At 44.1% G+C, this 16,109-nt stretch overlaps 1 long non-coding RNA gene across 1 annotated transcript; it reads right to left on the bottom strand.

Moving 5' to 3' along the window:
* Nucleotides 1-448: 448 nt before the first annotated feature.
* On the bottom strand, nucleotides 449-6,186 carry LOC122462444. The gene is made up of 4 exons (XR_006284978.1): nucleotides 6,039-6,186; nucleotides 5,709-5,857; nucleotides 701-767; nucleotides 449-489 (listed from the first exon to the last, which is right to left on the bottom strand). It is a non-coding gene; the product is annotated as an uncharacterized LOC122462444 (long non-coding RNA).
* Between the last annotated feature and the right edge of the window lie 9,923 nt (nucleotides 6,187-16,109).

Here is a 16,109-nt window from a genome sequence, read left to right as displayed (position 1 = left end):
CCTTGAGGTCAAAACTGTGTCAAACAAGTTTGTGCGTATCACAAGATGGGGTAGGTGTGAGGAGAAGCAATTCAGCAACAACAACAGGGACCACTCCACACGGTTCTATTTCAATAAATTTCCTCAGTTGAATAAGTTATTAGTTCTTTCACCATGTACCATGGTTATGATAAACTTTAGTGCCAGTTATTTTCCCTAACTTGATAGATTCAGTTTCCCAAAGTGTGTAATAAAAGGTTAAGAAATACAGCTGCAAGTATAGCTAGAATTCACCAGCTAACAACTGCTCATCTGGAAGATAATTATGAAGGGTTAGCAGAATTAAACAAGGACTGTTCTATTTTGAATGAAAGGGGACAGAGCAACGAAACTCCTCTTGTAAACATTCATTCCCATCGAGCCCCCTCAAAAGGTGATATATGATATGAATATTAATAACTCTGTCTTACCCGATTCAGTTTGCTTCAAGGCTTGCTGCATTCTCAGATGCTGCAACAACATGAAAAAGCAAAAACTTGACAGCCTTCAAGACACGTGAAACCTTTGGCATTTCTCCAGCTATTTCACAGTGACAGGCCACCCAACCCAACAGTTGTTGAAGTACATGCACCCTATTGTATAGATTACATTTCCATTCCAAAGGTGACCCACAGCAAAAGAGAATGTGGTTAAAAAAAACCCTAAAGTTTCTGCTTTTTACCTGCCATGATTCTTGTTGGCCATATGCTGCACTAGGCAAGAGGTGTTTTCTCTTCCAAGCAATAAACCTAAAACAGATACAGATTTAATAATTAACAAGAACTTGAGGAGAACGGTCGTGTGTGATGCATGACACAGAGAAACTCAATACGATTGAATTAGTAAAGGGATTGAAGAGAGTTTTCCTGCGCTGCCTGTCACAGGGCTCAGTCAATGTATTTTAAAACCTGAATCCTGGACTGCAAAAGAGCAGGATAAAACTTGGCCAAGATTTTCAAGAGCAACTAGTGATTTTGGAAGTCTTGATTGATCAACACACCTTTAAAAAGCCTGATTTTCAGAACGTGCTCAGCACCAACCCACTGAAAATCAGGCATCTTTAAGGTGTGTCAAGGTGGGCACCCCAAACTCATTAGTCAGTTTGCAAGTCTTGGCTATTGAATTGTCGTTGGAGGGGACTTTCTCGCGAGAGTTGGGGAGGGGGTACCTATGTGGGTATGGTTACACTTTGAACTGGAGGTACGAATTCCAGCTTGAGGAGACAGAGCTTGTCTCCAGCGGCTAGCTGTGATCGAGCTAGTATGGTAAAAAGAGAGGGTAGCTGCAGCAGCAGTAGAGGCTCGACTCCCTGCATACGTACCCCACTGAGACGCGAGGCACACACTTGGGCGGCTGATCCCACCTGCTTGCTCAGGCACTCTATTAGCGCGCTAGCTCAATCCTCAAGCTTGGATTTACACCTCCAAGTCAAGATGTAGACATACCCCTATGTCATGTGACCAGAAGAAAACCAGGAAGGGAAGTTTTCCTTAGGAGTAGAGGGAGCTGTTTCGGAGGAGCACGCTGAGCAGAGAATCATAGAATCATAGAATATCAGGGTTGGAAGGGACCTCAGGAGGTCATCTAGTCCAACCCCCTGCTCAAAGCAGGACCAATCCCCAATCAAATCATCCCAGCCAACGCTTTGTCAAGCCTGACCTTAAAAACTTCCAAGGAAGGAGATTCTACCACCTCCCTAGGTAACGCATTCCAGTGTTTCACCACCCTCTTAGTGAAAAAGTTTTTCCTAATATCCAACCTAAACCTCCCCCACTGCAACTTGAGACCATTACTCCTTGTCCTGTCCTCTTCTACCACTGAGAATAGTCTAGAACCATCCTCTCTGGAACCACCTCTCAGGTAGTTGAAAGCAGCTATCAAATCCCCCCTCATTCGTCTCTTCTGAAGACTAAACAATCCCAGTTCCCTCAGCCTCTCCTCATAAGTCATGTGTTCCATACCCCTAATCATTTTTGTTGCCCTTCGCTGCACTCTCTCCAATTTATCCACGTCCTTCTTGTAGTGTGGGGCCCAAAACTGGACACACTACTCCAGATGAGGCCTCACCAATGTCGAATAGAGGGGAACAATCACGTCCCTCGATCTGCTCGCTATGCCCCTACTTATACATCCCAAAATGCCATTGGCCTTCTTCGCAACAAGGGCACACTGCTGACTCATATCCAGCTTCTCGTCCACTGTAACCCCTAGGTCCTTTTCCACAGAACTGCTGCCTAGCCATTCGGTCCCTAGTCTGTAGCTGTGCATTGGGTCTTTCCGTCCTAAGTGCAGGACCCTGCACTTATCCTTATTGAACCGCATCAGGTTTCTTTTGACCCAAGAGAGTTGTGGGCAGCATAAGGAGTGACCATGTGGGAAGCGTGGCAAATTGCCGGCACTACTTTGATGGGTCTTGTGCTTTCTCTTATTGGGGAGGGCTCAGGGCACCGTTTCTTGCCCCTGAACTAGGGTATTAGCTGTCCCACTAGTGTACTAGAGGAGGGGAGTGGAGAGGGAGGGACCCGGGCCCGCCCTCTACTCTGGGTCCCAGCCCAGGGGCCCTAGGGATAGCGGTAAACCACTTGAATTAGCAATTCCTTCCCCTGGGCTACTTCGCTCTCCTTCCCTAACACCAATCCACTCTGCTTCAACTCCTTTCCTTGTCTGATTGAAGCAGAAGGGTTTTATCAGGTGACTGGCTTCAGGTGCTCTAATTGGCTTCAGGTGCTCTAATTAATCTATAGCAAACTTTCTTCCCTCTGCAGGGAATAAGGCTCCCTTCTAACACTCTCCTACTGCCCTCTGGCCATGCTGTATCACAGAAGCAATGTGTGTTTGGGCCTGGTGGGTGCAATAGGCAGCAGTAGTGCCTGTATCACAGGCAGGCTGACCGAGCACTCACAGTAGTATGACAATTGCAGCTCCCAGCCACTGTCACTGTATTACTCTGATTAGAGACGCAAGCATATAAATAATTAAAAGAACGAATGCATCGGTCCTGGAATCAGCTGCACCTATATTGCCAGTGGATAAGTCAGCAAGTCCAGCTGTGGAATGCTCTGCTACAGCCTGACCCCTTCACTTGGAACTCTGACGCAGACTGTAACCGCTCTATTGCAATAGCTAGCTCCCAAAGGACACAGGGTGAGCCTTCACTTTTCCCATATTCGTGACAATTTGTGTCACATGCACCCCACTCGCTTTTTGTAAGTACTTCATAAAACGTACAGGGAAAATATTAAGCCCACGAAGCCCAGGAGGCATCCCTGCTTCTTCAATTTTCATCAGTTTTGCAAGCGACAAATCCTACGTTAACTGTGTCAAATGTTTCTAAATATGAAATTCTCTCCAAGGAAACAGAAAACCCAGAATGAGAACTCGGGTGCTGCTATGAAATACTTATAGCTCAATGCTCTGTCCACACGTTAACACTGTAACATCACACACTTCCCACAATCACCAGTGCTTCATACTAGCACAGAAAGTTGGGAGAGACAGTAACTAATCCTACTGAATCAGACAGCATTATCCCAAAACGTATTGCTCTCCCCCATCTTTCCTAAACTCCAAGCTGCCCTCCCTTACCTCTCCCCCAATTCCAATGACCTTCAGACACAAACAAACAATTTTAAATCTTTGCCCCTTCTGCCATCATATCTACTCGCAAATAAAAGAGCCCAAAAGATGGTTCAAGCGAAAAAAAAATTACCTTCCTGTATACCTAAAACTCACACCAGTCTCTTGGGAAACTGTAATCAGTGACTCAGTTCACTGCATACTGGAGCTATTTTATGGTGTCCTTCATATCCAGAATACATTTCCCACTAATCATGATAGTTAACAGAAAAGCTGCACAAGCCAGTGAGCACCTCTGGCCTAATATCTATTGTTCCATACAAAGCACCACCAAAGAATGGGGAGATCCTGCTCCCCCCGCTTTCCCACACTGTGACATCACTACAGGAGAAGGCTCAGGTCTTCTCTGCACAGTCACTTTCTACTGTGAAGTGTTCAGAAGGGAAAGCTCAGCATTGCAAGGGGCAGAGCTTTATTCCACAGTAAGGTCATTCTAGCAGGAGCTTGCAGCATCCCAGCATTCAGTGAGACCCTGTCACCACACAGGAAGTCAGCCTGACCTTACGCAGAGCACCATTCAGAAAATAATTCTTCACTGAAGAGACAAAAATTCCTTGTGAAAACATCACTCCCTTGAAAAGCAATTGGTCAGTGATTAGAAGGTTGTTTTTCCACTTTCTTGAACTGGGAACTAAAAATCGGGGCCCCACTCTACAATGCAGTGGTGGGGCCAAACAAAGAGCCATTCCGTTTTCCCTTTTGCCAAGATGCTGTTTAAATCTGTTTGCACTTCATCAATCCACAAAAATGGTCATTTCTCATCAGCTCTCCCACCTGTCCATCCACCAGGAGAGGGTGGGTGTGACTAGCTGGGACGGTGGAGGGAGGAGAGGGCATGAAGGCAGGATCATCTAAGAAGGAGCAGGATGCCTAAGGCGCTTGGAACACGAGATGGTTGCCACCCCCAGGGCTTTCAAACTGCAGAGCATAACTCCTGTCTTTCTGTTTGCTGTTACTACAGCGCCGACCACAACGGGGTCCTGGCCCATGACAAGGGCTCGGACATGCTGCAGTAATCCTACTAATAAATAACAACTCCCCATCCCTGTAGGATTTAGGAGTGCCCCATGGCAGGGGCCTTCCCCAGCTGCACTGCTCTGCTTCTTTGTGGCTTAGGAGCCCTGTGTAGGCCTTGCATGAACAATGAAAGAAAACAGAATAAGGAAACAGGCTAACAATGGACAAAGCATGAATTCACAAGTGGCCTTGTAAATAATGTCGTTAGTAGATAAAGAACTAGTAAGAAGAGTAATGTGTGATAAATTGGCAGCTGCAGTTTTGTTTACTAGCATATTTTGTAGCTTGTGGACAGTCCAGGATTTGTTTATGTAACACGCACACAGACTATATCTCTAATCTGATTTATTATTGTGTGCTTTTGGAGTTGTGGTAAACCCCTATACCCACCCCCACTGCATTTGAGCTTCATCACTGCAGCATAGTGTTGCTGTATGCCAACAATGATATGAATAAAAAAAACCTCAATGACGAATCTGGATTTGAGCTAATTTCTTGGGAACTGAGTGAAAAAGGTCTTGGAGAAAAATCTCAGCACCCTGGATGGCAGCAACCCCTTCCTGCTCACAACCAAGTGAGTAGGTGACTCAGCCTCTTCTGCTGTTGCTTCCTTTCCTCCTGCCCTCCAGTTTAGGAGCCACTCAGCTTCATCAAATGATTTTGGAATCATCTGACATTGCAAATACTTCCACATAATTCAGTGCATCTCTTTTGCACAAAGAGGAGGCTGGACCCCAGAATTTAGTGAGATGTGCCAGGGGCAAATCTTCCACTTCATATACAGAATCTAAATGATTTTCAGCATTTGGGACATTTGTCAGGCATGCTGCGGCTTTCACATTTTTGCACTGCTGCACCCCCGTTTCATGGGGAGGCAAAACTCTTCCCCATTGCCACAAAGGGGCTTATCCTACAAAGTGCTGAGTGATCTCAGCTCCACTGAAGCAATGAAGAAGTGGGTGCTCAGCCATTCACAAGTGGTTCTCTGTACCTTAGTATCCGCTTCAAAATATGTTGATAAAACATCGAGTGCTTACCTGGCCCCTTGTGTGTAAGGTTTGCATGATGCTTTTTTTCTCACTCCTTTTCTTTTGCCAATCTGCAGCCTCTCCCCTCAGTCCTCTTCTCTTCCCTTGCATGTCCTTGGGTTAATTTCCTAGACTCTGTCTTTAGGCTATTAGATCATCTGCACACATTAACAAAACAGGCTGTCTCTAGAAGGCACTATACAAGTGCAGAGTATATCGTTACACACCCAGTTCTCAGGTCTCCTCTCAGAGGGAAATGAGCAGTGATTTAAACATTTAAGATAAGGGGGAAGTTGCTGGCCTTTATTTTAAAAATGAAGAGAAAAAAAAAAGACCTACCATAGTTTCCAAACTCCTCGCTGAATGCTGACGTGTTTCAGGTTAATTTACATTGCCGTACTCTCTGTAGGAGATTATTCCCCTCTCCTCTGCTTCCTCAGTGATGGAAGGCTGATTAAGACTAGAACTTGTCTCTCTCTTTTTCCTGTTACAGTTTCCCCGCCATACTTGCCTGATCTCAGGAGGCCTCTTTAGTGAGCCTCTCTGGGCACCAACATAGCAAGAATTGCATCATTGTCCTTGTCCAATGAACTCTGTCATACAATCTGTGTTTGGCAAAAACACTGCAAAACTGGTTCCTGGCAAATCTTCAAGCACCCAAAGAGCCACAGCGTCACTTCCCAAACCTCTTTCTTTCTACAGTCACAGGAGGTCAGTAATACAGACACTGCAGTATTTCTAGCTGAGATTTTGGACGGCACAGGATACATGATTTAAACTGCCTGTACACCAATAAAATAGCAAAGCAATTCTGAGGTGGAGATTGTGCAGTTGTCGTAGACTCCTCAAAGTGGGCCTATGTATTGCTGTGGGTAATATTTTTATGGGGTTTGTAGCATCACCAGTGCTGCAAATCTTGGGCACAATGGAGTGAGCATATTCATATTTCCCTTGCTTTTGGACTGACCCATTTGCACTCTTATTGTACTGCTGCTACAGAAGACACTGGCCTGGCTCTATGAAAGTGGAGGGCAATGAAAATGATTAGAGGTCTGGGGCACATGACTTTATGAGAAGAGGCTAAAGGAACTGGGTTTACTAAGTCTACAGAAGAGAAGAGTGAGGGGGGATTTGATAGCAGCCTTCAACTACCTGACGGGGACATTCAAAGAGGATGGAGCTAGGCTGTTCTCAGTGGTGGCAGATGACAGAACAAAGAGCAATGGTCTCAAGTTGTAGTGGAGGAGGTCTAGGTTGGATATTAGGAAATACTATTTCACTAGGAGGGTGGTGAAGCACTGGAATGGATTACCTAGGGAGGTGGTAGAATCTCCATCCTAAGAGGTTTTTAAGGCCTGGCTTGACAAAGCCCTGGCTGGGATGATTTAGTTGGTGTTGGACTAGATGACCTCCTGAGGTCTCTTCCAACCCTTATCTTCTATGATTCTATGTCATTCCAGCTGTCTTTCTTCCTCAGGAGCATCCCTGAATTCCCACAGCGCTGAGGGGACAACACAACTAGGAAGACAACTCAGAGCATTCTACAAGGCTCAGGAATAATGGAAGTTAGAGCTACTTCTCCTTTTCACTGGACTCTTTGTTTTCAAGGCTACTTTGCCTCTGCAGGCAAATGTCTGTATTCTACAAAAGGCCACTTCAGCACTACCCAATGCCTTTCCCATGGGTCACTTTGGTGAATGGTCATCATGGGAGTATTCCCACAGAGCTCTGTATGCACTCTCACCTCTGGGCTATATCCGACATCTACTAGAACCAGCCCTTTTCCTGGGTCGATGGTGCCCAGCTTCTTGTCCAAGGCCTTATCTTGCATCTTCTTATTGTAATCTCTCCTTTGTGGGCTTGCCCCCCTGAGCTGCATTCAAAATGCGCCTGCTAGAATCCTCACTTGTCTGTCACTTTGATCCTGCAGTCCCCATTCTGAGTCCCTTCTACTGGCTCCGCTTTCTCAAGTGCATCAGAAATAAGCTTCTTGCCTTCAGCTTTAAGGGATGCCTTAGCCTTGCCCTTCCTTTCATTACTGTGCTCCACTGCCACTGTTGAATTGTAGTGGCAAGGACATCCCAGAAAAATGACGACCTTTCCCTGGGGATGTACAGGGACTGGCACTGGACATGTGTTGTTGCTCCTGTACGGGTTAAGACTCCAAGGTAAACTAATTTACTCTGCAAAACTCCAAAACTTTTTAAAATCCAGGGGGAAAAATTAGTATACTGCAAGCACTGCAAATTAGGGTGCAACAATTTCACTACTGTTCTTCCTGGTAGGTGTTTATACATAACCTTACATCTGAGAAGCTCCATTAAGGTCAATAGGATTATTGTTCATATTTGTATTGCAGTGCATCGGGACACTCTGCAAACACATAACCAAATGGAAGTCCCTTTTCTAAATGGTTATAATCTAAATATAAGACAAAAGACAACAAGGACTCAGAGTACACCACAATTTTTAAAGTCAGTTATTACAGTTACAGTATTTAGACTCTGAATTGTGGTTTGCTATTTCCTACAGAAAGCAATTCATGATAGAGCAGTATGCACCATAGCTCACATTTATTTCTGTATTATTCAATAGCATATGTAACACTGCATCTTTAAATGGATACACGCGCGCACACACACACACACACTGCAAACACAACTGTCATTTTGAATTTTAGTGTCACCTGTTACAGTGGAGAGATGCAGCTACATGGTGTGGTCTCTTGTGGAAACCTTACTTTTGTTCCCTCTTGTTTTGTTTTGTTAATGTAAAAGCCGCTGCCTGGAAGCAGATGTTTGCTCTGTGTACAGGGGAAAAGAGAACAGGCACCCATACACATTGTACCATTTGGACAAAGACTTCACACTATCATTAACCAAACATGGTAATTCGGTCTCAAGCCACTGACGTCAATGAGACTGATTCTGGAGGAAGAGTTTAAAGAACTGGACTCTTGTTTTTTAAAATATGTGTAAATATTTCAAACCGCAGTTTAATTGACAGCTCAGAGCAACGCTGCTGAGAGGCCATCTAGGGTCACAGACCATCCTGGGCTGCAGCCCAGTCCATTTAGCACAAGGATATTTTCTGCTTTGCCTCCTACATGAAAAATAGGGGCCAGACGCCGTCACCCATGTGACGCCAACTCCAAAGCTTTCTACCTGTATTTCCCTCAAGACTAGTGATTTAAATACCCATTTAACATTTAGTTGAAATGTTTATGTAGCCTGGGGCTTTATTTTTCTAAGCAAATCTTTAATTTATTTAAAGTAATTGCTTTACTTTGCAAAATACAGCACAATGCCCTACAGAAAATATCTTGGGTTTCTTAGAAAAGGGCCATTAAACATACCCTCTACATAATATTTAGCAAGTTTTAAAGAAACGGCTACTTCAAGAAATAAAATTAATGAATATAAACATATAATTAGTTAAACTGCCTTCACCTGATGGGTACGAAATGTTTTAGTTATTTGCATATATCCAAAGTAATCAGTTTAGATTTCATCCCATATGGACTTTGAAAATCTTCCTTTTAAAGGAAACAATAATTGTAAGACTTCTCTTTTCCATACCTTTGTGGATTTTGTTTTTTTAAATACAGTTACCCTTGTTGACCCAAGCAGTTAGGAGGAGAAATTGCTGATGGAGTCAGGTCTGGCAATCCTGTTTATTTACAAAAAACGTATACAAAGTGCTGTTTCCTTAACACAATAGGAATCAAGCAACAGGAGAGAATTTCCTTGCTCCATGTTCCAAGCCTATTTTTCCAGCCAGCACTCTGCCCAAAAAGGCTCTCTTTCTCTCAGGGTCACACTACAAGAGCCTCACCAATCTACTAGAATTCTTTGAGGGGGTCAACAAGCATGTGGACAAGGGGGATTCAATGGATATAGTGTACTTAGATTTTCAGAAAGCCTTTGACAAGGTCCCTCACCTCACTTAAGCAAAGTAAGCTGTCATGGGATAAGAGGGAATGTCCTCTCATGGATCAGTAATTGGTTAAAAGATAGGAAACAAAAGGTAGGAATAAATGGTATGTTTTCAGAATGGAGAGAAGTGAATAGTTGTGTCCCCCAGGGGTCTGTTCTGGAACCAGTCCTATTCAATATATTCATAAATGATCAGGAAAAAGGGGTAAACAGATGGCAATATTTGCAGATGATACAAAACTGCTCAAGATAGTTAAGTCCAAAGCAGACTGTGAAGAGCTACAAAGGGATCTCATAAAACTGAGTGACTGGGCAACAAAATGGCAGATGAAATTCAATGTTGGTAAATGCAAAGTAATGCATAATGGAAAACATAATCCCAATTATACATATAAAATGATGGGGTCTAAGTTAGCTGTTACCAATCAAGAAAGAGATCTTGAAGTCATTTAGATAGTTCTCTGAAAACATCCATTCAATGTGCAGAGGCACTCAAAAAAAGAGAATGTTGGGAATCATTAAGAAAGGGATAGATAATACGACAGAAAATATCATATTGCCTCTCTATAAATCCATGGTACGCCCGCATCTTGAATACTGCGCGGCACCTCAGTCCCTGGAAAAATCATGGAGCAGGTTCTCAAGGAATCAATTCTGAAGCACTTAGAGGAGAGGAAAGTGATCAGGAACAGTCAGCATGGATTCACCAAGGGCAAGTCATGCCTGACTAATCTAATTGCTTTCTATGACGAGATAACTGGCTCTGTGGATGAAGGGAAAGCAGTGGACGTGTTGTTCCTTGACTTTAGCAAAGCTTTTGACACGGTCTCCCACAGTATTCTTGCCAGCAAGTTAAAGAAGTATGGGCTGGATGAATGGACTATAAGGTGGATAGAAAGCTGGCTAGATTGTCGGGCTCAACGGGATTGTCGGGATCAATGGCTCCATGTCTAGTTGGCAGCCGGTATAAGTGGAGTGCCCCATGGGTCGGTCCTGGGGCCGGTTTTGTTCAATATCTTCATAAATGATCTGGAGGATGGTGTGGATTGCACCCTCAGCAAGTTTGCAGATGGGAGGAGGGGTAGATAAACTGGGAGGAGTGGTAGATACGCTGGAGGGTAGGGATAGGATACAGAGGGACCTAGACAAATTGGAGGATTTGGCCAAAAGAAATCTGATGAGGTTCAACAAGGACAAGTGCAGAGTCCTGCACTTAGGACGGAAGAATCCAATGCACCACTACAGACTAGGGACCGAATGGCTCGGCAGCAGTTCTGTAGAAAAGGACCTAGGTGTTACAGTGGACGAGAAGTTGGATATGAGTCAACAGTGTGCCCTTGTTGCCAAGAAGGCCAATGGCATTTTGGGATGTATAAGTAGGGGCATTGCCAGCAGATCGAGGGACGGGATCGTTCCCCTCTATTCGACATTGGTGAGGCCTCATCTGGAGCACTGTGTCCAGTTTTGGGCCCCACACTACAAGAAGGATGTGGAAAAATTGGAAAGAGTCCAGCGGAGGGCAAAAAAATGATTAGGGGACTGGAACACATGACTTATGAGGAGAGGCTGAGGGAACTGGGGATGTTTAGTCTTCAGAAGAGAAGAATGAGGGGGGATTTGATAGCTGCTTTCAACTACCTGAAAGGGGGTTCCAAAGAGGATGGCTCTAGACTGTTCTCAGTGGTAGCAGATGACAGAACAAGGAGTAATGGTCTCAAGTTGCAGTGGGGGAGATTTAGGTTGGATATTAGGAAAAACTTTTTCACTGGGAGGGTGGTGAAACACTGGAATGCGTTACCTAGGGAGGTGGTGGAATGTCCTTCCCTAGAAGTTTTTAAGGTCAGGCTTGACAAAGCCCTGGCTGGGATGATTTAGTTGGGGATTGGTCCTGCTTTGAGCAGGGGGTTGGACTAGATGACCTCCTGAGGTCCCTTCCAACCCTGATATTCTAAGATTCTATGAAATAAGATATATTGGAATTGGAAAAGGTTCAGAAAAGGGCAACAAAAATTATTATGGGAATGGAATGGCTTCCGTATGAGGAGAGATTCATAAGATTGGGTCTTTTCAGCTTGGAAGAGAGATGACTAAGGGGGGGAATATGATAGAGGTCTATAAAATCATGACTTTTGTGGAGAAAGTAGATAAGAAAGTGTTATTTATTCCTTCTCATAACACAAGAACTAGTGGTCACCAAATTAAATGAATAGGCAGCAGGTTTAAAACAAACAGTAGGAAGCATTTCTTCACACAGCGCACAGTCAACCTGTGGAACTCCTTGCTTGAGGATGTTGTGAAGGCCAAGACTATACCAGGGTTCAAAAAAGAGATAGATCCATCAATCCAAGATGGGCAGGGATGATGTCCCTAGCCTCTGTTTGCCAAAAGCTGGGAATGGGCAACAGGGGATGGATCACTTGATGATTACCTGTTCTATTCATTCCCTCTGGGGCACCTGGCATTGACCACTGTTGGAAGATAGGATACTGAGCTAGATGGACCTTTGGTCTGAACCAGTATGGCCATTCTTATGTTCTTATCAATATATTTTTCCATAGTGTATTTAACGGAAAGAGTTAGGCTGTCTACACATTGCACAGTGGTTTTCTGGCCTATGTTTGAAATTTTGCTAATATCAGAGGTCCTTAAATCAGAACAGGTTTGCCGATGAGGCAATGAATGTATCCTACTCATTAGAAATGGAAGGGTATTAGCACTAGATTTCTCAGAAACATTTCAATCATAAAGTGTATTGGAAAGTAAAACACCCATTCTGTCTGCAATTAAAGAGACATGAAATGCGTGTCCCTACCTTGGATAAAATAATGCTTTGCATGAACAAAGCCTATGTGCAGAGCTTTATGAACTGTGTGCCGTCCTGCTGAAGTCAATGGGATTGCTCGCAGTGTATAAAGATAAGCATGTGCTTCAGTCTTAATTTGTCCAAAGTGAGTGACGGATGGGCAGGCCATCGTTCAACATTGTTGAATGAAAAGCAAAGACATAATGGAGAATGAAATTGTTTGAACTAAAAAATGTTGCTAAGAGACAGTAGTGATATTTGGTGAGGTGTCTGACAGCTGTTTGCATTTCTGGCTGACTGGCATGAGGAACAAAAGCGTCTGATCTCATCATGCATATTGTGCTCAAGTGATCTTACCTCATTGGGTCGCACGTCTGCTGTATGAGTTTCCTCTTCTTAGCTCCCCATGAATGTGCACTCGCAGGTCAGGTAACAACCCCTTCTTGGGATCTGATTTGTTAACCACAAATAAAGAAACAGTTCCCTTTGGCCTTTCAATGTACAAGTAGTTCTTCATAAGCCCCTTTTTGGGCTCAGTAGTTCATCAGCTCTCTGCCTAGTTACTATGGGGATACCTCCACTAGAACTTCCCTCACTCCCTGGTCTCTCTCCCAGGCCACGTCTCACTTGATCCATGTGGAGATACCCCATCTCACCCTGGTCCTTCTCTGACCCCCAGGTCTCTGCTGTCAGCTCCTCTTTGCCCAAGGGGCTTTACATGTGGTTTTCCTGTAATTTACATGCTTGCACCTAGTTATGTGCCCTGTCACTACAGTTCCCACCTTTAAAGTACTGGGGTCCATAACAGACACCCTGGGGTGCACATATGCGTTCAAGGCTGAGGGCTCTGTAGCACACACACTATAGCTAGCTTTTTTAAGGATGCTAGGGGGAAGCCTCTATTTTTGAAACATACCAACAAGACAGAAAAATGTAGAAGAGAGGTCTTGGGTATTAAATTTAGATCAGATTATTAAAGTTTGAGGATGGATTTTGTCTGAGATGCACCCAGTTAGTAGTCAGAGGGTCAGCAACAGCAGGAGAATTAAGGTGTTTCACTGCATGGAGCAAAAGAGTGGAGGGATTTCAATTAAGCACTGGAAACTCTTTTGAGTAAGGAAGAACTTTTATATAAGGGAGCGTTTCTGCCTTAAACAAAAGGGGAATGAACTGCTAGCAACATTCAGTTAAAACTTGATCCTATTCCCACTGAAATCAATGGAAGTTTTGCCATCAATTCCAATGGGAGCAGGGTTGGAGCTTTAAATAGGTTTTGGAAGATTGTTGAAACTGGGAGCTTGGGAGAAGCCATCAGCTGCAGGGCCACAGAAGTACAAATGAAACTATGTTGCAGCATGAAGTAAGATAGTTATTACAGTTGCAGTGGGAAAGAGCCAGAGAACTAATTAAATAAAGTAAGTTTCTCATCAACCAACTTCTGACCAAAACAAGATATACAAAATAGTAACAATAACTGCAGATAGCATAATTAAGTCCTAACTTAAGGTATAGAAAAGCAAAAAATGGTGAGTTGGAATGCCTGACATTAAGACAATTCCTAGATATAAAGTAACAGTGCGAACTTACAGTGGGTTGAGAATAAACCAATAAAGAGGTTCATTGATGGTTATAAACTACATAGGAAACATGAGTTAGGCCATAGGAGGTGATGAAGCAGCACTATAGGTAAAAGATTCCATGTGATATAAAACAATTCTAGGTGGAGAGCATGTGAGGTAGAATCTATATGGCTCTGTGACCATGTGGACTAGGCCCTGAGGCCCCCTGCTGGAGGCCTTGTGGCCCTTCACACCCCACCCCAGAAAAGGGTAGTAGAGAGGTCCTCCAAGCAGCCTAGAGCGGCTGTGTGGGAAGCAGCCGATCAGGGCCCCGCAGGTCAGTATAAGAAGAGCTGCAGGGCGAGAGAGAGTTTGGTTCCTTGCTAGAGCTGGAGGAGTGTGGGTGGTGGTCCAAGCTGGCTGCTGGGATTCCACAAGGACAAGGCCCTGATGTCAGGGTGAAGACTGTGCGGGAGCCATGGGGAAGTGGCCTAGGGAATTATAGCAGCAACACAGTTTATTTAAAGGGACATTGTGGATGGCTGCTATCTATAGGGTCCCTGGGCTGGGACCCAGAGAAGAGGGTGGGCCCAGGTCCCCCCCCATCTACTACTGGGAAGGTGGCCTGGACTTCAAGGCACCCCAGAAGGGAAATTGAACTGTAGTGGCCCAGTTGAAGAGCTGTAGCCAGAAAGGCCCTGAGAGGGCGAAGACATTGCCGCCAGAGAAGGAGCTGTGGGGCACCGCAGGGACAAACTGAGAGAGACATTACAGAGGGCACTACGAGAGGCCCCTGTTGGTCTTGTACCCCGAAAGGCGTTTGTGTTGCTTTTATCTCACAGACAGACTGTGTATGACTTGGCCAGAGGGCTGTCAGTGAAGACATACCACAAACAGGTGGAGAGAGAGTGTGCAGGCACACACACTCGGCCCGGGGCACTCGCGAGATGTGAGTGCAACCCTGTTACAGGCTCTATTGAGCACACTGAGCTATGGCCATGGCAACCAGTGGCAGGATGGCACCTCAGGGACATGGCCTAGAATGACCCAGAGTCCATACATTTATGCTCTGTTTTCTCTGCAGATCCTTGGGGTGTACGCTGGCTGTGTAAGGCTGAAGACCTCTCCTCCCTTGAGGGCAGATATTTTACATAGATTTCATCATGCACATAATATATATATCTCACACACGTACATAGGATGACTGAACAGGGTTTCAGCCTGGTCTCATTGTTGCTCCCAGAATCATTTGTGGGAAGAACTGATTTAGCAGGAATGTCTAAATACAGTGCCTGAGTTAGATTGTCCAAAGCTCAGCAACTGCCCCAGGGTTTTCGAATCCTGGCCCATAGTCTGTGCATAGAATATGTTAATAGCGTTTTAAAGTGGATTATCAAACATTTCAAAATCAGTTTTTCTTTTCAGTTTGTCTTTTAATGAGACAAGTGCCTTCTACTCTTCACTAATCCCCCCAAACAGGGGACACGCTTTTAGCCACCAATACAGAAAATTGGAAACCGGAGACACAGTAATAAACTGAGATATTGAATTCTGTATCTAACATGTCAATTAGGAAATAGTCCCTAAACAGACAGTAGTTGACACTTTTTGTGTTAGAAAGTGAGCTGAATTATGTCTACATAATGTTTTTTTTAAAATCCACAAACCTGTATTTGCTTCATTTTTGCTCACAGTACAATACCTTCTGATGGGTTATTTAGTGTTCAAATCCATCTGTGCAGCCCGCTGCTTAAAAAGGTAAATTACTTAAATGGTTTGAGCTTTCTCCTATTTATTGTTGCCAGGGGAACCTCTTCATTGGTATTCACCAGTGTAACATTGTTTGACTTGTATTTCTGAGAGCCAGATGTAACGTTCAGGGAAAAAATGCACAGCATACCTGAAAACAACCTGATGTACTTTAAAAAGGTCACAAAAGCATTGTGGTTTAGGTTGTTTGTTATGGATTTCTTTTTGGTCTTTTAGTTAAATAGACTAACAAAACATACACAATTTGACATTTTCACTGTCATCCTATGCATAAAATTGATCACTTTTGACCACAATTTACATGAAACATTAAATAGTGCTTAACCAGAAGCCCTGGTCAATA

This window comes from Chelonia mydas, chromosome 11, assembly GCF_015237465.2.
Source record: "Chelonia mydas isolate rCheMyd1 chromosome 11, rCheMyd1.pri.v2, whole genome shotgun sequence".
Classification (NCBI taxonomy): Eukaryota; Metazoa; Chordata; order Testudines; family Cheloniidae; genus Chelonia; species Chelonia mydas.
This window is presented reverse-complemented; position numbering and strand designations above follow the sequence as displayed.